The 23,308-nt window shown below is 35.9% G+C and overlaps 1 long non-coding RNA gene across 1 annotated transcript; it reads right to left on the reverse strand.

Moving 5' to 3' along the window:
• Positions 1–761: 761 nt before the first annotated feature.
• On the reverse strand, positions 762–22,061 carry LOC108996091. Its single transcript, XR_001996957.2, has 3 exons — positions 21,077–22,061; positions 1,018–1,144; positions 762–927 (listed from the first exon to the last, which is right to left on the reverse strand). It is a non-coding gene; the product is annotated as an uncharacterized LOC108996091 (long non-coding RNA).
• Between the last annotated feature and the right edge of the window lie 1,247 nt (positions 22,062–23,308).

The following is a 23,308-nucleotide window of genomic DNA, read 5'->3' on the forward strand; positions in this document are numbered from 1 at the left end:
TTAACACTGCTTACATAATTATCTGCAGCGACAGGATCCATCCACTCACTATGCTCATTAGTGTGAGCAGCAGCATAAACATGAATGTAAGAAAAGTTTTCAGAATCATTATGTTTCTAACAAAGCAACATTAGCAATTTTAAAAAGATAATGTTAGTACTTAAATAAAAGAATATCAAAAAAATAAGCAAATTCTATAATTTTTTTATTACCTTTTTTTCTGCATGACGATGGAATGACCTTGAACTGGCATGATGGTGGACAGTCAGAATAGATCTATTCTTTGCATTTGTAGAACTCAAATGCTACAAAATATATTAAGAATGTTAATTGTAATATATATACATATAATATATAAAACGAATATGACTGTAAATAATTAAAAGATATAAATGTAAAATATTTGATAATTTGGAAATGCAAAAAGATCACAACACTTTATCCAATCATCTAATTTCATTTGCTGGAAAGGAGACTGTGCAACCTCTTTCAACGTCTCAAACTTCTTGAAGTGGTCATGACATCGTCTCTTGTGACGTTGGAATAGTGTAGCCATAAACTCATTCACAGTTCTCAAATCCTTACTACGGTCAAAGTCGAGGTTGAATTCATCATAACTAGTGAATCAATTTAAAAATATGATATACTAATCTAGGTGAAAAAATATATACTCTCAAAGTAAACTTACCAGCACACGACTTCGAATGTGCTTCTTAATCTCATTCGGAACATCTCGCCATGAGCACACATAAAATGGAGCATAAGCTCGAATTACTGTACCAATATAGGAGGAAAACGATTCTGCACTATCATACACTCCTCCAGTGAAATTATCAGGAATGATGATGTTGAGTTTTCTGTGCCTTCTATTCTTCTCAAGAGAGATGCCACATGTATAGCCATGACCGCAATGTGCAGATGCATCAACTACATGATAATAGTATAATTATAGTTATATAGTTATTGAGACAAAAGTATTAACTATATAATTAATTATCAACGAAAATATTTCCTTACTGGTAGGTGTCGACTGGTTGTTGTTCTCTTGCGTGTTAACTTGATCTTCAGGAGCGGATTCCTTGAGTCCTCAATGGGTTCGAGACTTGGACTTAGTGGAGGCACATTTCGTCGTTTTGGCGGCATCCTTGAAAATAATTAATTATATCAAAGAAAATTAATTAAAAGAAATTATGAAAATTCAAGATATTTTATAGTCACCTATATGAATAAAATATTTAGTACTTTTATTCTTCATCTTTGGATGTATTTTCCATGCTTCTTTCAAAATCTCTCTCAATAACATCTTCATCATCATCATGCACCTATTCTTCATCCTCCTTATCCACCTTCTACCCGGATTCTGATTCGTCTTCATCTTCTTCCTACTCACTTACATAAATTAAATGATCATTTAATACGGACGGGTCGAGATGGACGGGTGGGACATCATCTCTACACAAGGGGAGTAACTCGAGTGCACTGAGGTCAACAAACAAGTTAATACCCTCTCCATCTTCCTGGTATGCCTCTACAATCGGAGTGTCATCTTCATCTCCACTATTCTCTTAATTTGCACTTGTTCCTACTTCATATATATTTCGAGGCACAAATTTTTGTATGACTCGCCAAATTATCTCTCCATTATCTTCATCAATACTTTTCATTGGATCAATCAAGTAATAGACTTGGGTAGCTTGACAAGCTGATACAAATGGATCATCTTCGTATCATTTAGATGCAGTATTGACATTCGTAAAGTGATTATTCCTATGTATCAAAACCCAACCACCGCCTAAATTTCACCAATCACATTTAAAGACATATGTTACAGACCCACCCAGATATTTCCATCCGATAATATCACGTATGAAACCATAATAGTCACTATCATCTATTCCATGACTCCCATCGACCAACACACCAGAATTTTGAGTCTTTATATTACGTTCATGGTCTAGAGTAAGAAATGATCTATAACCTCGAACCGTGCATGCAGTATATCAAAGTGCTCTATTTAAGGGACTACGGGCCAATGCATACAATTCAGAAGAAATTGATCCGGGATCATGAGCACATTGTTGCAAAATCTAACGATTGAAATAATACATATTTATTAAAAATTACCCAGAGTTAAAAGTTTCAAAATATAACATATATATAATTTTAGTTCATATACGTTATTCAAACCATCCAGAAAACTCTTCCTCGTGTCTTGCCTTTATATTTTCTACGTCTTCCTTCCTAAATTTGTCCATGTGCTCACTGTTATAGATAAATGCAAAAGAAGTATATTTTGAGCACAACTATTATAGTTAAAATTCAAGAAAACTAGAATTATTCAAAGCATGAAACGACATGCTTGAGATAATCATCAATCTCCAGGTAATTATTTAGCACATACCACCGAACTTTACCCAACTCTCCATCAATTAAATCATAACCCGTTTGTGCACCCAAGGGTCATACAATCAGTCACTCCGCCACTTCAGGCATTGTCGTCAACCTCATCCATAAACATCCCCGCTCTAATGTCACCCAACATCTCCTCCATCTCATCCTGCTCATAATCATCATCCATGTGCTGTAAATAATTGTGATGATTGACGAATACATTTGATGACTGTTCATACGGCTCACCATGCAGTACCCATCGGGTATACTCCAGATCCATACCGTTCACAAATATATGACTTTTTACTTCATCCAACACTATCGCACACAAATTTTTACACCTTCAACATGGATATTTAATGTAACCACGACTATCAGCAGATGCCCCTGCAAAATCAATGAATGTTCTTACTCTACGCGCATAGGGTACGTAATCCTTTCCAAGTCTATCGACCAGACGCATCTAATTTTTTTCTATTTTTTAAAACATCTATCTATTAATAACACGTATATAGAAAATTCACATGCATGTCATGCTCTATTTCTCATTTTTTTTATAAGTTAGTTGGTCCTATCCCATTCGAGATTATATTATCCATATTGCACAAATCTCGGGACTCTTGTACTTTCCACGTTAGTAGAAATTTCGACAGCACCTCCCCAAAATTCTCCAAGTATACACGTTCAAATAGAGGGATTGTAACTCTACGAATAATATACCCGAAGTACAGTAGAGGAAGACATTGAAACTTCATATTAAACGTGGAAAGTAGGAGTAACAAAAATGTGCAATACAGATAACATAATCTCAAAATGTCCACACTGGATAATTCAGGAATTAGTAGACACATAAATGTACACTAATTCCCAAACGGGTCTAAGGTTATTTATACAATGTCACACCATATCTATAAAAAAACACTACAAACAATATCCTCATGTTCTATGTCTAGATTGTCAAACAAATAGTAATGCATGTTATAATGTTAAATTAGAGACAGATGGAAGAATATGTTCACAAGTTTCTTATCATTAGTAGATAACGAGGGAGAATGATCTTGAAAAAACATCTAAATTTAAGTCTAATTGCTTAACTGTCATAAACTTTCCAGTCCTGACAACTCTCAAGGTCGGAGTTGTCAAGACCAGATGAGAGTTGTTAAGGTCGGAGAGACTATGATAATCAAGCAAACTGATAGACATTTCTTCAAGATCATTCTTCTTCGTTATTATATTATTGTTATTATAATTGTTATATATAATTTTAAAGGTTATTATATAATTTTAATTATTATCATTCCTAAATTATAATTTTAATTGCTATACTTAATTGAGTGAGTTATTTACTTATATAGACAATAAGTATATAATTTTTATATAAGCTTTTATTTGATCCTTATTTATTTACTCTCTAGTTTCTTTTAAATATGTATATTTATTTATTCCAACTCTACTTATTTGGTAGGTTCAAGACTTTTATTGAATAGTATTTTACTTTCTTTCTTTATATATATAAATATATATATATATATATATTTCATAATATAATGGTTTGGAACCTCACAATGGTAAGAATATTTAATAAGTAATTATTAATTATAGTTATTATATGTATATTATATTTTATATATAGTTAAGTTATATATATATATATTTTATAATTAAGTTTTATACTATACTTATAATTTGAATAATAATCATATTCTAACTAAATTAGTATGAATATATTATATATACTTATTAAATGTTAAATATTAATTCACATATTAAGTGTATATTAAATGTTTTTAATCTTTACTTAAATTAAGATTCTAAACTTATAATTTTCTTGTTAAAGAAAGGGATAAAAAATTATAATATCAAAAATTTCACGATTCTCCAAAACATAAACACAATATATTTCTAACCATATAAACATATTCAATAAAAATTCACAAACAATAATCACAATATTTCAAGAGTAAGCATAAAATGTATAAACATATTGCTAAAATTTAGAAATATATCTAGCACTCACAATATCTTCTCACAAATCAAAAGCTTTCAACTTGCCAATAATCACAACCAATCCTTTAAAAAAATACAATACTAACTTATTAGAAGCATATATATAACAAAAACACAAGACAAATATCATAAAATTCAAGTAAATACAAAAGAAAAATAGTTTGTCCTTACCAAAATCAATGAAACTAGAGTTTGAAAATATTAATTAACCCTCTCTAACTCAACTCTTTCTCACTCTAACACTCTCTCACTATAACTCTCTTTCTCTCTAACCCACGACCCTCTCTCACTCAACTCCCACTCACTGAACTCTCTCTCTCTCTCTCTAACCCTTTCTCCCTCTAACCCAAGAATACCCTCTCTCACCATTTCTCTCTGTTGTGCGCACGAGAGAAGCAGTAGAAATGAGTCTGCTGCCTCTTGTGCGTGTATTCATTCAATCACAAACTCTTTAGATGGAACGTTTGAATGTTTAAGTTGTACGTTCGAACGTTATGTTATCCCACCCAATTTTTAGATGACGGTAGAACGTTCAAAAACTCGGTTAAATTTTCTGCAGATAACGTTCGGACATTTTTTCTATACTCATTCGAACGTATCTTCCTATGACAGTCTTCAAAATCTAGCGGGAAATTTCTTGCACTTTTATTTTCATAATTGAACGTTAGGAAATTTGGCATTTGAACGTCTATAAATTCCCAGTGATTTTCATCGACTAACGTTCGAATGTAAAATTTTAATGTCCAAACATTTCAGATCATCACAGAGGTGCCTAAATCGAGCAGGAAATTTCCCGCACTTTTATTTTGCATGTTCGAACGTTAGAAAAATTTACAAACGTAAATATTTAACGTCCAAATGTTTCAGATCATCACAAAGGTGCCTTAATAGAGTGAAAAATTTCTTGTATTTTTCTTCTCGTGTTCGAACGTATTATAATTGTACGTTCGAACGTGGGAAGATCATCACAGATATGAGAAAATCGAGCGGGAATATAATGTTAACGTCCGAATGAAAAAAATGCACGTTCGAACGTTACTTTTAGCTTCATAGGTTAGTATTTATTAATATAATAGTTATATATATATGTATTTTTTTCTCGATACTCATAATATTTCTCTTCAATGTAATCTCTTTTTATTTTTGAAAAGTTGAGAAAAATACTAACTTTTTGTGACTATTTTCTTCTTTCATATAACCCGCTTGTTCGAGATATTATTTGATACTTATTAAATTCTTTTTTACTCAAGGTGTGTATCTAGGCATCATCTCCAATCACTTGTGAATATGTTGAAGAAAAATGTTCATTTTTAGGATTATGAGAGGTGGATGCCAATGTGAATAATTTGGACTATATATAGTATACTATATATACTATATTATATACTATATTATAGTAATATAGTATATATAATATACTGTATATATAAAATATATAATTAATAAAACTAACAACAAAACTTATATATATATAGTACTATATAATATATATAGTACATATATAGTATTATATATATAGTATAGTATATATATAATACTATATAATACACTATATATATAGTCTATATATAATACATTATATATATAATGCACTATATATATACTATATAGTAATAATTTTTTGGAATCACATAATCTGAGGGTCATAATTTGTATAACTTTTAATTTCATCCAACCCAGATCCATACCGTTCATAAATATATGACTTCTAACTTCATCCAAACCTATCGCATACAAATTCTTACACCATCGACATGGACATTTAATATAACCACGACTATCAGCAGAGGCCCGTACGTCTGAGACTCACTTAATGGACACCTATATCGATGTCTGAAGATACGTATGGCCCACTCCATAGCCACAAACGGAACAAATGAAGGTACACAACTAAAACATGATCACCAAGCTAGCTAGCTAGTCAATCCTCTATATATTTATTACTTGAAACACAATCATGGAGGAGGTTTGAACATTACTTTGAAAACAAAAGGGATCGATCCTCCCACTAAAATTGCCTTGCTATTTACTAATCCAATGAATAGCCCCGTTTTTTATCTCCCTCTATATGAAAAAAGTATTATATTTTATATATAGTTAAGTTATATATATTTTTTTCTTTTTTTTAAGATTAAGTTTTAAACTATACTTATAATTTGAATAATAATCATATTCTAACAAAATTAGTATGAATATATTATATATACTTATTAAATGTTAAATATTAATTCTCATATTAAATATATATTAAATGTTTTTAATCTTTACTTAAATTAAGATCCTAAACTTATAATTTTCTTGTTAAACATATTCAATAAAAATTCACAAACAATAATCACAATATTTCAAATCCATATCACAACAACAATAATATTCTCACAACAATATTTCTACACATATTAATTCATCAATGAAAATAAAAAACTCACAAACTATTCCCAAAATTCACAAATAATAATTACAATTGTTTCAAGATTAAGCATAAAATCATAACAATATGTATTAATATATTCCTAAACTTTAGAAATATAACTAGCACTCACAAATTCAAAGAAACCAATTAATCTAATTGTTATGCATTAGGGAGAGTAATTTGATTCTAATTAATCTATTTAGAAATTTGTACATGATGGGAACCAGTTCATATCAGTACACTAGAATTTTGTGTACTAGATTTTAATAACAAAGTATATCCTTTTGGGCTAGTAATAAGAACTTGTGGTTCTAATGTTATTTTCATTAGTTTATAATGGATCCTATATATATAACATATAATATATTATATTATAATATATAATAATATTATATTATAATATATAATATAATATTAGATATATACTATAATATTAGACATATAGTACAATATATAATATACTATATAATACATTATATATACAATACACAGTATATATATATACTATAATATACAATATATATTATAATATAATATTAGATATAGTATGCTACATGTTATAGTATATATTATAATATATAACATATATTAATAATACAATATAATATTTTTGAATATTTTGGAAAATCAATCGACAAATGTTCGAAAGTACTAAGAATTACGTTCGAACGTTTCATGTATATAAGTCCAAAACAGAATGACAAAACGTCATTTTCACCGTTATCTAACTTTGTTCCCATTTGTACGCCGCCACTCCTCCGTCGCCGCTGCCTTCAAACACCGCCACAACTGTCACTAAAAGGTAGGCATCCATCTTTTAACCTCTAACATGTATTTTAATTGAGATTTGAGTTCGGTTTAGTTTAAAACGTGCAAGTGGTGGCCAGATTTTCAACTCCATTTTCCGGCCATCACAGCTTGCCATTGGCCAAATAGTCACCGTAGAAAAGTTTCTTGAAGTGTATACTTCATTTTTACGGTGGCATTTCTGCATTTAAAACCTTGTAGATTGATTTTCGAGATTTCAATAATGGCTGAGTCGACTCAGCCATTCTGTATTGTAACGTTTGAACGTTTCACCAAGACATTCGAACATACGACGTTTCAATTACATAGCCGTTAAGGCTTTTATGTTCAAACGTGTATTGTTTTACATTCGGATGTTATTTTTTTGTAACATTTACGTCTAAACGTTTAATTATAATATCCGAACGTACTACTTTTTAAATTTATTTATGCTTCAACGTTCAGACATGCATCCTTTACGTTCGCTCGTAAAACCCATACGTTCGAACGTATAATATAAATGTCCGAACGTACTCCATTTAAATTTATTTACTGCTTACATTCGTACATATGTGTTTTACGTGCTAACGTAAAGGATACATGTCCGAACGTTTTATCTGAACGTTCAAACGTTTATTTTACTCTGTTCGAATGTTAATGCAGAGCTACTTAAAATTAATACAAAAAATGCATCAATGTAAATAATTTTTTTTCCTTTTTCTATTTTCAGGATATGGCTCATCCTCTGTATACTAGGAAACGAGGGAGGGAAGGAGCCACTCAAGACACTGCTCGTATCGGGGTTCGTACTGTCATGGTAGAGCGAGAGGTCTTAATCAATCAGTTTGACGAACTCATATGGGAGCAGACGAACCTAAGAGATATTTTCTTCAATAGAGGCTGGGGAAATATCTGCACATTGAGGGGGAAGATATACCTCTCACACCATGACTGTACGCGGTGTTTCCATTGAGGTTTCATCAGATGTCATCGCTGAGCACCTCATGATTCATCGAGGAGTTGAGATATCTGCACATGCTACACCCCGTGAGGATGTAGGGACTTCTGCATCATCTATTGGCTGCCCATTTGAGCCAGCATCAGCCAGAGATGCAGACCGGTCAGAGGCTAAGGATACTAGGCTTGAGGCCCAAGATGATGACCGAGATGAGGATTTGTACATCCTCACCGGGAGGGACCGCATGCAGATCGAGAGGAAGAACGCTTTTAACCAGAACCATATGTTACTTTTCTTCCTCATGTTGCACCTTATTGTTGTAACAAACGTGGATCATGTGGCACATAAAACTACATTTAGTTGGCTTCGGGCACAGTTTTTAATACTAGTGGCACGTGGAGATCCTATAGATTTGCCACTGCACATCTTTGAGAGAATCCGTGGATAATCTCCCATACGGTGTCCTAATCAGCCGGCTATTACATGCTCGAAGAGTGCCAAACTAGCTAGAGGAGCGGGTCAAAGATCAGATGTGCCCCCTCGACATGACCACGCATTGACGTAGTATTGGACAGATGATGGGACGTCAGCCAACCCTGCAGAGGATCTAGTTTCTCCGACGCAGCCTGAGCCAGATCATGTGGGGAGTAGTAGTCAGCAGCCGGTGAGTACATCTGCGGGAGATAGGCGGCCTGCTTGGGTTGATGCTGTGATCTTACAGCTGATTACGCATATCGTTCGTAAGACTGATTGATCGCTCGTAGCTGTAGAGGCGTCTGTCACCAAGATAGCCATCGTGTAGGTATCCTTAACGACAAGGTTGATACCTTAACTGAGGAGGTACGTAGTACGAATTGCACGAACAACGTTGTCATCTGAGTGTTGTTTACGAAATTCTATCATATTTTGTATTTTACTTTTAATATATGTAAAGAAAAATATTATTTAATATTTCTATAGTTTTTTAATTTCAATTCTCAATTTTCTTTAATGTTATATTTTCTAACTTTAATACTAAATCACTGCACTTCAAATACATATAAATATATATATATTTATATATTACAAATTGTGTATATATAAATATATAAAAGTAAATTTTTTAGACTTGTTCACAAATTATGCACTTTAAAAATCACATAATTTTTAAATTAGACTCGTTCGAACATTAATTACTGACATTCGAACGTAGGCACCAAAACATTTCACGTTCGCATGTAAGTAGCCACAATATCCAAACGTATATATGACGTTCGAACGTAAATTTCTCATACGTTGGAATGTAAAAAAAATCTTATATGTCTTTAGTGACGGTTTTCAGAAACTGTCACAAAAAAGGCTTTTTAGTGACGTTTTGGGAATTGTCACAATTTTCCAACCATCATTAAAAACCAATTGTGTTGTAGTGCTATATAGTTTCAAAGTAACTTTCCTGAGTTCAATATTACTGAAATGTTATGAAACATACAACACTAACTGTCCTGTCGAATCTTATAGCTATGCAAACAAACATCTGCAAACAAATGCGAGACAGACCGGATATATTGGCCAGAATTAATTCTTAGACATATTAGAAAAAGAGGTTACTTGAAGATTTATAATACTATTGATGCTTTATTTATATATTTAATTTTGTCTTTTTCTTTGAAAATATCAGCATAATCCGTACACCTTTATTATTATTATTAATTTACTACTTAACTTTTTTTTTTCTTTTTATTCATTGAATGAGCTAAAAATATTAGAACACGATCTTTTTGAATAATCTAGCAGAAAATAAATTTAATTAATTAACGTAATCATGCAATTTAATTAAAATAAATTCAATTTTATAAAAATCGACCTTATTTTACTCTTTGAGTCAATTTTTATAAAATTGGATTTCTTTTTAATCAAATTACAAGATTACGTTAGTTGATTGAATTTATTTTCTTCTTATTAGCAAAATGTACCCAAAAAAAAAAAAAAAGTAGTAAAGCTTTAGTAAAGGAGGTGTAAGGGTATCATTACCCTTTAATTACTATGAACAAATATTATGAGATAAAGTGTCCAAACGAGCCATTAAGAGCTCTACAAGCAAATAACGGCAAACAATCCGAGACAGAGTGGAATCATGCTGGAATACCAAAATCAGGCCGAAATGGACCGAAAGAGGTCGAAATGGCTTGACTTTAATCCGGGATGAAACACCCATCTAAGCCATGCCGGTTACCATTTCGGCACGAAAAATTTTGGCTGTTTTGGCCTGAACGAAACGGAAATAAAAGCAGTTGTTGGAAGAATAACACTATTTAATGGTGATCCTTATTTTGTCTCCCACAAATTTCACTTGCTAGCCCACTTATTGCATTCTCTTATTCTTCGAGAGGTTTGGCTAACTAGGAAGAAGACAAGATTTGAAGATAGCCACACCAGTGTTAGTACTATCAGTTACAATATTACCAAGTGGTTGCATGATCTCATCCCCTTGCTTAAGCCTATGTCCTTATTGTTCCATTTCAATATTTCAATCCTCGAGTCTCTTGATATTTCCAGTACTACCATTAGAACTAAGAGCCTTTTTCTTGTGAAATGGATCCCCCCGGGAACTCTAAAGCTCAACATTACTGGTGCTTTTACAGATAACCCTGGTCCTACGACTGTGGGGGCATTATAAGGACCCCTAATAGCTTTTTTTTGGCACTAATCATACTAACACTTTTGCAAAGCTTGCAGTTAAAGATTGACTTGCTTTTATGTTACTAATTGAATGATTGTGAAATAGGACTCCCTACTAGTAGTTAAATGGTTTGATTGCTACCATAATTTTTGATATTAGGGATGATATTTTGCATCTTAAAAACTATTCTTTTTTAGAATACATCATGTTTACCGATAGGGCAATACTTTAGCTAATAGTCTTGCCTCATTTAGCGCGTATGGTAATACGGTAAGTTTCTCTTCCCTTTTATAACTTCCTAAACATATGGTTGATCTTGTTGTCTTAGATCATGTAAGTATTCACAATCTCAGGCATTAATTGTTTCTTTCTTTTATAAATTTATATTTGGGAACATTTTATTGTTTTTAATAATTTTCACATAGTTTTTAGGTGCATGGTTTTGGCTGGATTATGAATATAACTATTACCGTCGTGTTTTGTACGCCTTTGAGCTTGGTTTTAGTAACTCAGGTCTTCAGAACTAGGCTTGCGAAAATAGAGAAGAAGGCAACTGGGAGAGGTTGGCCTTGGGGCCGAGAAGTCTTCGATGCCAAAGTTAGTATCGTCTTTTGGAAGTTTGTAAATAATGAAAGAGTCTAAGGATCAGAGAGAGTTTCTCGTACTTGGAAGTTGATATTTATACTGGGAGTTTTTTTTTTTGGGGAGGGGGGGGGGGACAGATCGTGTTCGCCCTGTGGAATCCATGTCCTTTGTATTGTTCATTTTGTCAGAGTCTTTTAATGAGGCGTGCCTATGTGACGACGTCATTAGTGTAGCGTGTAACTTGGGTAGTGGTGCCATTAATGTGGCGTGGTTCCTCGATTTGGTTTACCTTCGGTGGTCCGTCGATGCCCCCATGTCAGAGGATTAACGGTTCTCCATTTTCCCCGTTCTGCCCTGTACAAGTCCCCATAGCGGAGTGTGGCCGAACGACATCAGGCTTGTCCATCCCATCTACCATGATTGTTTACTTTTCCTTATAGGTGACTTACTTTATGGGCAAGTTTGGGCCCTGGGGCTGGGTGTCGGTTTGAAACCTGGTGGGCTTAAGAAGTTGGGGGGGTGGGAATCCCCTTACAATAACCATCAAGCTCTCTCTTGTATAAAGTATTCTTCCATAATAAGTGAAGATTATCAATAAAATTTAGGTACCATCATCTTCTAAAAAAAACGTTAGATCAACTTTTCTTTGAATCTTATATATCATGTTCTTGTTTAAATTATGATGGCTAGCATGCATTTAGCATTAAATCGGTTTGACTAATTAATGTCTAGCTAGTGACAAGAAGACGAATTAAAAAAATTAAAAGAAACCTATCCATGTTTGTGATTAAGATATATATATATATATATTCCTATTATAATAAGTAGCTATCCAGCTGCTACAGGAATGAACAATAAATTCTTTGTCATTGTGTTCTGTCTGTATTTATTTCTCACTCTTCTATTTTATTCCGTTTACAGTTCGTGTAAGTCATTTTATTTTATATGTGTTTTTTGATTATGAGTAATGGCTTCTGTCAGTCAATTTTTTTTTATCTTTTTATACGTGTTTTTCTTCTGAGTGATGGATTGTGTCAATGCAGAAGTGTGTTTCTCGATTTTGTGAGTGGTGTGTTGTGTCAATGATTTAATTTCTGTGATTTTCCGTCGGTTGCATCAATGCATGCGTATAGATAATGGCAGTTCATCAGACATGCGTAGAGGTAATTGTCCCGGTTTACATCTGAAAAAATCACAAATATTTATTTTGATTTATTTCTATTCTATTATAATAAGCGGCTCTTGAGCCACTACAGTAATGAACAGTAGATTTTTGTCCATCCGTGTAATTCTTCCGTTTATTTTTTTTTATGCCAATTTTAGCCTTCTTTTAATTAAGTTAGTGGATGTGTTTCTGTGTATTTAGGGATATATTTGTCTTTTAGCCATCTGAAGGGATTTTATTCTGTTTGTGTGTCAGCTCCCTCATTTTTTTTGTCTTCCCTCTTCCCCTCTCTCTTTCTCCAGACCCAAAACGCCACCCCACATCCCCTCTCCAACTCAATTCGCCATCGCCTCTCCCCATCGGTGCCGCCGTCCAACTTCAGTAAGACCATTTTTTTTCAAATGCTTACAGATCGATAGATTTGTAAAACTCACCACCTCTATCTTTCTTTTGATTTTTTGATTTTTCACAAGTTTCCTTTTTGAAACCGTACAAATCTAAAGCTCCATCTTTCAGATTTGAGATTTTTTTTTTTTTTTTTGGGTCTTTCGCTTGATGTGAGTTGGTTTGTTCTTGTCGATGTAAACGAGGTCCCTCTCACCACGTCGGCGACCAAACCAACTTAGGACTATGGCCAGGCATGGAAGAGCTTGAGGGGGTGCTGGTGGAGTTGTGGTGGTGAGGGGGTAGGTTGATGGCTTGTGGGGCTAGAGGCTGACCATGGTGGCGAGAGTGAGAAAACCCATTTTGGGTTTCTTGCGTGTGGTTGGGGGAGGAGCTGCCAAGGGGCTTCGACAATAGAGTTTGGTCGCCGGTGAGGTGGTCGATGACACCGTAAGGTGCCACACGGCGGCGTTGGGCATCTTGAGGAAGGAGATCGGGTGAGGAGAGAGGGAGGTCATCGAGTGTGGAACGAAGGGCAATGGTGTAAGCCGATGGTTGAGGGGTTTGCCGTAGGAGACGCGAGGCAAACACTGGTTGGCAAAGGGTGGTGTTGCAGTGCTCAATGAAGGAGAATGCAGAGAAAAGAAAAAGAAAGAAAGAAAAGAAAAAAAGGGAAAGGAAAAGGGGCAGCTGCGCAACAGGGGAGAGGGGATAAAATGATGAAGCCCTAGGGGCTTTTGCCTAAACGACACCATTTCACCACAAGGGGTTGGGCTCCCTCACTCACACGGGCTGGGCAGGGCTATTTTTTTTTCAAATGCTTACAGATCCTATAGATCTCTTCTTTGGATCTAGAAATGTTAATATTTACTTTTTTTTGTTTGTGTGTATATTCCTTTATTTGGTTCAATATGCGTTTTCTCAAACTTGATTTGAGATATTATTTCTCAGACATGAAAATGTTATTTTTTTTTCATTTTATATGTGGACTTTTTTTTCTTGCAATTATCTTTTTCTCAAACTTGGAAATAATATTTATTTATTTCTCTTAAGTTATATTTTTCAAATTTGGAAATTTCTTCTTCTTCTTTCGTTTGATATATATTGGTATGTTCTTCTCCATTTGTTTTATCCCTTTCTCTGTTGCCGTTTCTTTATTTCTTGGCATATTCCTTTCTAAACTCAAACAGGTGATCTGAGATGTTATTTCTGCCTTTTTTTTTTTTTTCGCTATTATCATTTTTTTGTTGGATATTTGGTTTTTTTTTTCTTACGAATCCTTACATATCCGAACTTCTATTCTCCACATCTCTTATTTTCTCATTTCTGGTTTTATATATATTTTTCTCTTCCTCTGGTTCAATATGAATTTTCATTTGTGATTTTAGCATATTTGTTTTTGACCTCATAGACCTGAGTGTTTATTTCTCAGATTTGGAATATTTTTTTGTAGATCTGAAAGTTTTTTTTTTCCCCTTATTATTGCTGCTTGTATATTAGTTTTTCCCTTTTCTTTTGTTCATATTCAGCTTAAAAGTTGCTTTGTTCTTCTCTTTTTGTTGGAAGTTTTTATATATCCACTTTATTTTAGTGTATTTACATTTTTCAACCTCAGATCAAATAAATGGTTGTGTTTTTTGGTTGGATTTCTGGAAAGAGTAGATGTTTCTTATTTATTTTTTTAATTGGATGTTATGATCTTTTTGGATTTTTTTTTTTTTTTATTGTTGATGTTTGGGGGAAGGGGATGGTTTGAGTCTTGGGAGAAGGGATCGGCTGATGGGATTTTTGTGTCAGTCGGTCAGGTTGAGTGTTGGGGATGAGGATGGTTTGAGTGCCCGTGGGTCAAAGTGATGGCTTTATTTATGTCAGTCCGTTTGTTTTTTCTTTTTTCTCTTTCCTTCTTTGACTGTCGAGTGGTTGAGGGTTTTTTGGTGTCAGTGTGTCAGTCGGTCTTTTAGTGTAGTGATTTTCCTTTTCTTATATCTCTGTCAAGTGTTTCTTCCTTTCGTGTGTCTCTGTCTGTTTAATTTGTGTTAGTTGGTTAGTGTTTTTTCCATTATTTTTTCTCATTGTTATCCTGGAGTGGTTGGTTGATTTTTGTTTTCTTTCTTTGCATAATTACATTTTTTACCCTTAGTTTATATAAATGGTAGTGCGCCTTTTTATTAAAAAAAAATTAAATTCACCCAACTAGACAAACGTGATTTGCACGTTACTACCTTCCTAGTATATATATAAGCATGATCCCAAAAGTAGTAGTATTTAAAGATCAATAGAAGAGGTGATGCTTGATCAAAACAATTAGAAATACCTCGAAGGTAAATCTTTATCTTAGTCTTGACAAACACCTCACATAATGTATGTCAAGAGTTCAAAACTCCTTATATATGCATGCAAAAGTCCCCTTTGAGCCACCTCCACAGTCTCAGCATGGCCCGCCGATAATTACCTGATAATATACCTGATCTTGATACGCATATATAGTATAGTATATAACATTTTCTTTTATTTGGCAATTCCCATATAACAATATCATATATACTGTTTAAATCTCACAAGAACATATTTGTCCAACAACTTTGGTTAAAGGGGAATTTAAACGTCACTTAGGACATGCACCCTCAAAAGACTATATATATGCATGAGGTGCCACTAGAGTTATAAAAATGATCTAATTTGAGATTGTTTTCACCAATAATTTATGTGACGCCCCGACTCCCACATACGGAAATGAAGGAATCGTGACGTCGGGATGATGACAACATGGATCACGCATCCCAACGATAAGTGCCAAGTGTGTATACAGATAGAAAATGTACAACAACAATGCAACGGATAAAGTAATAAGTCAGCCAAGTACCATAATTTTAAATACAAGACTACCAAATTAAAAGTATTACAAAAAATTATATAATTATCTATGAAAATAAAGTAAAAAGCCAAATACATAGACAAAAGGGAAACAAATCCAATAAAAACAGAATAATACCAAATACATAATTCAAAACGCGAAACAATTCCCCAACACGAGCGAGTGATCCCACATCACTCCTCCAGCAGAGCCAAATCCTCAGGCTCAACGTCTTCACATGTATCAAAATCTGCGATACCATAAAATGGTACCGCAGGGTAAGGAACATCACATGAGATGTGAATCTCAATAAGTAACAATCCAAACAACCCATGAGATAAAAACATATTAATGCATCCAACAAACATGTGTGCACATGATGAAACATGAATGTGACCCAAAACCCTTATTTTTCTCGAAAATGATTACTTTTCAACGCATGTAAAAGATCCCATTTGACCCAAAACGCACCATGAATAATATCCACCATTTTCCCAAAAAATGGCCCAAACATAAACCAACCATTTTCCCAGAAAATGGTGCTCATAACCATTAAATCATAAACCACAATTTTCCTAAAAAATGGCCCAACATAATCATTTATTAGGCACTGCAGGCGGGAATCACAGGCGGGACACTATCACCATCCCTGCTTACCACCATCCCTACTGCGTTCGCCGTAGGCGGGAATCATAGGCGGGACTACCACCATCTCTGTCTATCACCATCCCTACAGTGTGCACCGTAGGCAAGAATCACAGGGGAGACTCTACCACCATCCCTATAGTTCCTTTCCACATAAGGGGTACCTATCAGAGAACTGTAGGCAGGAATCACAGGTGGAACTACCACCATCCTTATAGCTCGCGCTGTAGGCAGGAATCGCAGGTAGGTCTCTACCACCGTCCCTGCTTACCATCATCCCTACAGCTCCTTTGTCCTCTCTTTCAAATCGTTCAATCCATTCATTTCAAACATATAACAAATCATCTCTTACATGAAAACCCAGTTTTCATTCACAATACGTGAGCATGCATGACATGATGCAATAAATGTCATGATGCCAAACACAACATAAATGCACACAAGCATAATTCAATTAAATAAAAATCCATCCTTACATCCAAACAACCCCCATACTCCTCGGACTCAATGTCCGGTAGAACCAACCAGACTGTAGAAGATTTTGTTAGTACAAAAGTATATTTAAATCTCAAGAAATTCTTTGAAAAATTACTTACAGTGCTAAAATATAATTTTCGAAGGATTAAAGAGGTGCAAGAGATGGCGGCACAACAACACAACAATGTATTTTGGACTATGGCTGTGGGTGTCAAAAACCCACCTTTTGAACAGGGACAAACAAAGACTTAAGCTAGCTAGGGAAGAGCTTAGAGGTGTTGGTGAGGCTAGTGGTGGTGGTCGTTGGCCGTGGGTGGTAGCATGGGCGGCGGTTGGAGGCTAAAATACCTAAATCGAAAAATGAGCTAGAGGGGCTTCAACAGTGGTGGACCGGGGCTAAGGAGGGGTGGTTTGGAATGCTGAAGGGTCGACGGTGTTGTGGTGAAAAGCTGGTGGCCAATGGTGTTAGCACGACGGCGCTGGAGCATAAAAGTCATGCAGCTTGCAGTCATGCATGGAGGCTAACGTGTTACAATCGGCGAATGAAAGGAAGAAAAGGTAGAGTTTTTGGAGTAAAGTCGAGAAGGAGGAAGTTGAAGTGAAGTGATGCTTGGTCAAATGGGTTGGTACAAAGGAGTTGGTTCATAGCCGTTGGATCATGCATGTTGGACGCACCTGGAGCTTCCACGTGGACGTAACAACACCTTATTAATTATGTAGCAGAAATTACCAGTAGAGACACTTTCAGTAGTTTACGATTTTATCAATCCTTATATTTGTATTGTCTATTATATCCCTACTTTATGTGTCATTATCCCATTGGTTGAGACCACTTTCTATTAGACCTCTGTTGTATGTATAGGCAGAAGGATGATTGTTACGATTTTATGCAAAAAGTAATATTCAGTGATTTTCCCTCAATTCTCTCATCTTCTTCCTCTCGTCTAAATTTGGAGGCCCTCACCCTCTAAGTGAGAAATCCCTTTATCACCTATTTGTGTGTGAAGTGTTACAAGTGGTATCAGTTGTCACCGATCCTTTCTTAGAATCAATGGCTGAAGGAACTAGATATAACCAATTACAAGAAGGCTTAATGCCTTGAAGAAAACTACAAACACCCAGAACCGTGCCATTGAGTTTGAGTTGTCCAATCTGTAGAAGTGCTCAGAGTCTAAATTCAAAACGCTTGAAACGAAAATGACTGCCTTGTTTTGGGAGGTAAGCAATCAGCTAGCAGCCTTGACCATGGAATTGCAAAAGAAATCACATAGTCAGTACAATGAAGAACCCAAATCATCTTTAGTCACTCACCCACACCACGAAAATCACAGGGAAGCTTTTGGTGATGTAGTTCCACGATCAGTTCAAGTGGAGTTTCAATCATTTCACGGGGAAGATCCTAACGGATCGATTTATAAGTAAACCATTTTTTTAACTTTCGTAATACCTTACCCCAGCATAAGTTGAGATTGGCATCCTTCCACATGGAAGGACAAGCATTAGTGTGGTTCCAAAATATGGAGGAAATCGGAGCTTTCACAGATTGGGATTCTTTCATTCGTGCCTTGTCAATGCGTTTTGGCCCTAGTGCCTATGATGATCCTATGGCACTTACTAAATTACGCCAAACTAGTTCAGTTGATGATTATAATGCTAATTTTGAAGACCTGTCCAATTGGCTTGACGGAACCTCTTAAACTGAGTTGCTTTCTCAGTGGCCTTAAAGATGAGATCCGGGTGCCGGTTAGGATGTTTACCCCTTCCAATCTCATATCTGCCTATAGCCTTGCAAGATTGCAAGAGGAGAATGTGGCCTTGGCAAGGAGATACCACTATACCCCCATACTGCCTTCCAGTGAACCTGGAATTTTGAAAACACCCCCTGTCATGCACTTTGAACCACCCAAAGGGGCTGTTAAGCCTCAAATACCAGTCGACAAAATTAATCAAGCCCAAATGAAAGATAGACGTAAAAGGGGATTGTGTTATTATTGCGACTCCATGTGGGGTCTGGGCCATAAGTGTCAAAAACTGAAGTTATATATCCTTGAGGAGGTATGGGAAGGTAGTGGTGAAGGTGAAATGGGAAATAAACCAGAAGTGGAACAACCACTTGCTACCTTAGATCTCTCTACGGTGGAAGCTAATTCGGAGATATCATTGCATGCAATCACAGGTTCCCTTAACCCAAGAACTATGAGGGTTAAAGGGAAGGTGGGCTCACAGTAGGCTAGAATTTTAATTGATACATGGTCCACGCATAATTTTCTTGATCCTGCGGTAGTGCTAAAGGCCCAACTGCCTATTAATCGATATAAGAAGGTGAAGGAGAGGGTGGCTTGTGGTGAACAGCTCCTAAGTGAAAGGGAAAGTGTGCAAACCAGATTTAATATTCAAGGAACCAGTTTATGCATGTTTTGGTGTTAGTGGGGTGTGACATGGTGCTAGGCATCCAATGGTTGAGGGGCTTAGGTTCTATCCCATGGAACTTTGAGAACTTCACAATGAAATTCACCCATTTCAACCAGGCTATGGAAATTAAATGGTTGGTAGCGTCTCATCTTATTGAGGAAGGGGATAGAAACAAGAAGCACAAGTTGGAGACTCAGGGGGTACTGTTATAGTTACTCCATGAAACAGAAAATAATGACCAACCACAAGAAATGGGGCTGGCGCAAGAACTGTTATAGGCCTATTTTGATGTTTTCTCTTAACCTAAGGGGTTATCCCTCCTAGGACACATGATCATGCAATTATATTGCTGCCCCAAACTGGTCCAATTTCAGTCTGACCATATCGATCTCCTTATTTTCAAAAGGATGAAATTGAGAAGATAGTGAAGGAGCGGCTCAACTCGGGGGTAATCCGACCGAGTCAAAGTCCTTTTTCCTCACCCGTGTTGCAGGTCAGAAAAGCATATGGCACTTGGAACATGTGTGTCGACTACATGGCACTTAATCAGGTCACAATCAAAGATAAGTTTCCTATCCCCATAGTAGAAGAACTTATGGACGAACTACATGGTTCTAAATTTTTTTCTAAGCTGAACCTGCATTCTGGATACCACCAGATTCGCATGAGCCTAAAACAACATTCTGGACACACGAGGGGCACTATGAATTTTTAGTTATGCCATTTGGGCTAGCTAACGCCCCCTCAACCTTTTGAAGCCTCACGAAAGAGGTGTTTAAACCTTTTCTATCGAAATTTATATTGGTGTTTTTTGATGACATAATAATATACAGCAAAAGTGAGGTGGAGCATGTGGAGCACTTAAAAAATTACCTTGGAAACCTTGCGGAAATAGCAACTATTTTCCAAATTATCGTAGTGTCGATTTGGTTGTAGTGAAATCACTTATTTGGGACACCTAATATCAGCTCAGGGGGTTTGGGCAGATCTTGATAAACTATAAGCCATGCTTCAATGGCCACTCCCAAATTCAGTTAAGGGGTTGAAAGGGTTTCTGGGCCTCACAGGGTATTACTGGAGGTTTATTTGTGGATATAGGGGAATAACAACACCTCTAACTCAGATACTTAGAAAAAACAGCTTTGAATGGACAAATAAGGCACGGGAGGCCTTTGAAAAACTAAAGGTAGTAGTTACACAGCCACCTATTTTGGCTTTACCGGATTTTTTCCAACCGTTCACCATTGAGTGTGATGCCTTGGGTGGAGTAGTGGGGGCGATACTCCCACACACAATCCGACGGTCAATCGAAAGCAGTAAACAAAAGTTTGTAAAATTACCTTCGCTTCTTTGCTGGAGATCAGCCAAGAAACTGGTCCAAATGGGTTTCCTTGGCCGAATGGCGGTACAACACCAATGTTCACTCCTCCACGAAGTTGTCACCATTTGAGGCCCTTTACGGGTATGCCCCACCTCGCCTCAGGAGTTACATGCCGGGTACAGCAAATTAAAGAGTTGAAAAATTGAGAACAAATGATGAAGACCCTCAAATTAAATCTATATCGGGCCCAAGAATGAATGAAGAAATATGCAGACTTGAAGATATCAAAGAGGGAGTTTACCGTGGGGGAGTGGGTCTATCTTCGTTTACAGCCTTATAGACAAACTTCGGTGTTGTAGAGGAGGGGCCTCAAGCTAGCTTCAAGGTACTGCAGCCCATTTCGAGTGCTAGAGAGGGTCGATTCTGTGGCCTACTGTATGGATCTACCCCCATCTGCCAAGATCCACGCCACTTTCCATGTGTCCCAGCTGAAGAGAAAAGTCGGGGCGAAGGTCACACCTTTAGCAATCCTACCAACCATTGACGCCGCAAGAACCTTGAAACCCGAGCTCGAGAAAGCCATAGCCCGTCATATGTTGAAGAAGAACAACAAGCCATGCATGGAGGTGCTGATACGATGGCATGGCAGGGACCGGAAGATGCCACTTGGGAATCATATGTGGAGTTGAAAAATCAGTATCCCCACCTTGTAGGCAAGGTGTTCTAATGATGGGGAATTGTTACAGTTGGCGAACAAAAGGAAGAAAAGGCAGAGTTTTTGGAGTAAAGTCGAGAAGGAGGAAGACGAAGTGAAGTGATGTTGTTCTGAAGTCTCTGGTACAAAGGAGTTGGTTCGTAGCCGTTGGATCATGCATGTTGGAAGCACCTAGAGCTTATACGTGGACGCATCAACACCTTATTAATTATGTAGCAGAAATTACTAGTAGCGACACTTTCTGTAGTTTACGATTTTATCAATCCTTATATTTGTATTGTCTATTATATCCCTGCTTTATGTATCATTATCCCATTGGTTGTGACCACTTTCTGTTAGACCTATGCCATTTGTATAGGCAGAATGATGATTTGTTGAGATTTTATGCAAAAAGTAATATTCAGTGATTTTCCCTCAATTCTCTCATCTTGTTCCTCTCGTCTAAATCTGGAGGCCCTCACCCTCAAAGTGAGAAACCCCTTTGTCACCTATTTGTGTGTGAAGTGTTACATAACGGCGGCATGGGAGGGGTTGAGATTGGAAGGGGAGGGATGCCGGCTGGAGGGGAAGAACCTTACGTAGGACGTCTGGCGCAAAGCCACGCCTCAAGGTCCCATGGAAAAACCTTACGTAGGACGTCTGGCGCAACTGATCTAGTAGACTAGTATTACACAACCAAGACTCCTTACTCGGCCAATGATCCTATATATAAAGTATTGGAAGTAGCGGTTAATTTGGAGGCCTGCTAGCTTGATAACTAGCTTGATAATGCTGAGAGCATGGTTTACTTGATGGCAAATAGGTTATAATCCCTTTATTTTTGAAATTCATCCAAACAAAATATCTTAAATCTCTTGATTTAAAATCTAAGCTTAAATTTAAATTCTTTAAACATTATCTAAACACAAGTACTTAAAGAAATTATATTTGAAAACGTGGGACAAACGTACGTACGATTATTCACTCCTCCTCACAAAACATGCATTTACGTAATGCATACATGATCTTTGTCATGAGATAAATTAAGAAATTAAGAATGCTGTCATGTGACCTGAAACTTGCTTTAATTTGAGTATAAAATAATGGTCTGATCTATATCACTCAAGAAAAAACCATATAAAATTACTAAATAATTACCTTCTCCTTGGTGAGTCGAAGTGATGCATTCAGTACCCCAAGGAATTTGTTTTTTATTTATTGTTTTTGCAAGCCTTCTTCACCCCGTTAGATAATAAATAAAAATGAAAAAGACGTGCTGAAAGCTTAAAGTGAGCTGTGAAAGAGGCACCCATTTTTTATTTGCTAACCATGCTGATTCCAATACCGTAGGGGATATCAACAGGCCGCCGAATTAGTAAGAGAGCTGCAGACTTAGATAGACAGGGAGACGCATTTTTAAGCGCTTGAGGACTGGTTTGATCCATTTTGCCTACTACGAAAAATGAGCCGTGATCATAACACGAAAATGAAGATTTTTGCTATCATATACTACCAATAAGACATTAAATTGTGTGAATTCACCTTCGGAAAATATTC

This window comes from Juglans regia, chromosome 1 (assembly GCF_001411555.2).
Source record: "Juglans regia cultivar Chandler chromosome 1, Walnut 2.0, whole genome shotgun sequence".
Lineage (NCBI taxonomy): Eukaryota > Viridiplantae > Streptophyta > Magnoliopsida > Fagales > Juglandaceae > Juglans > Juglans regia.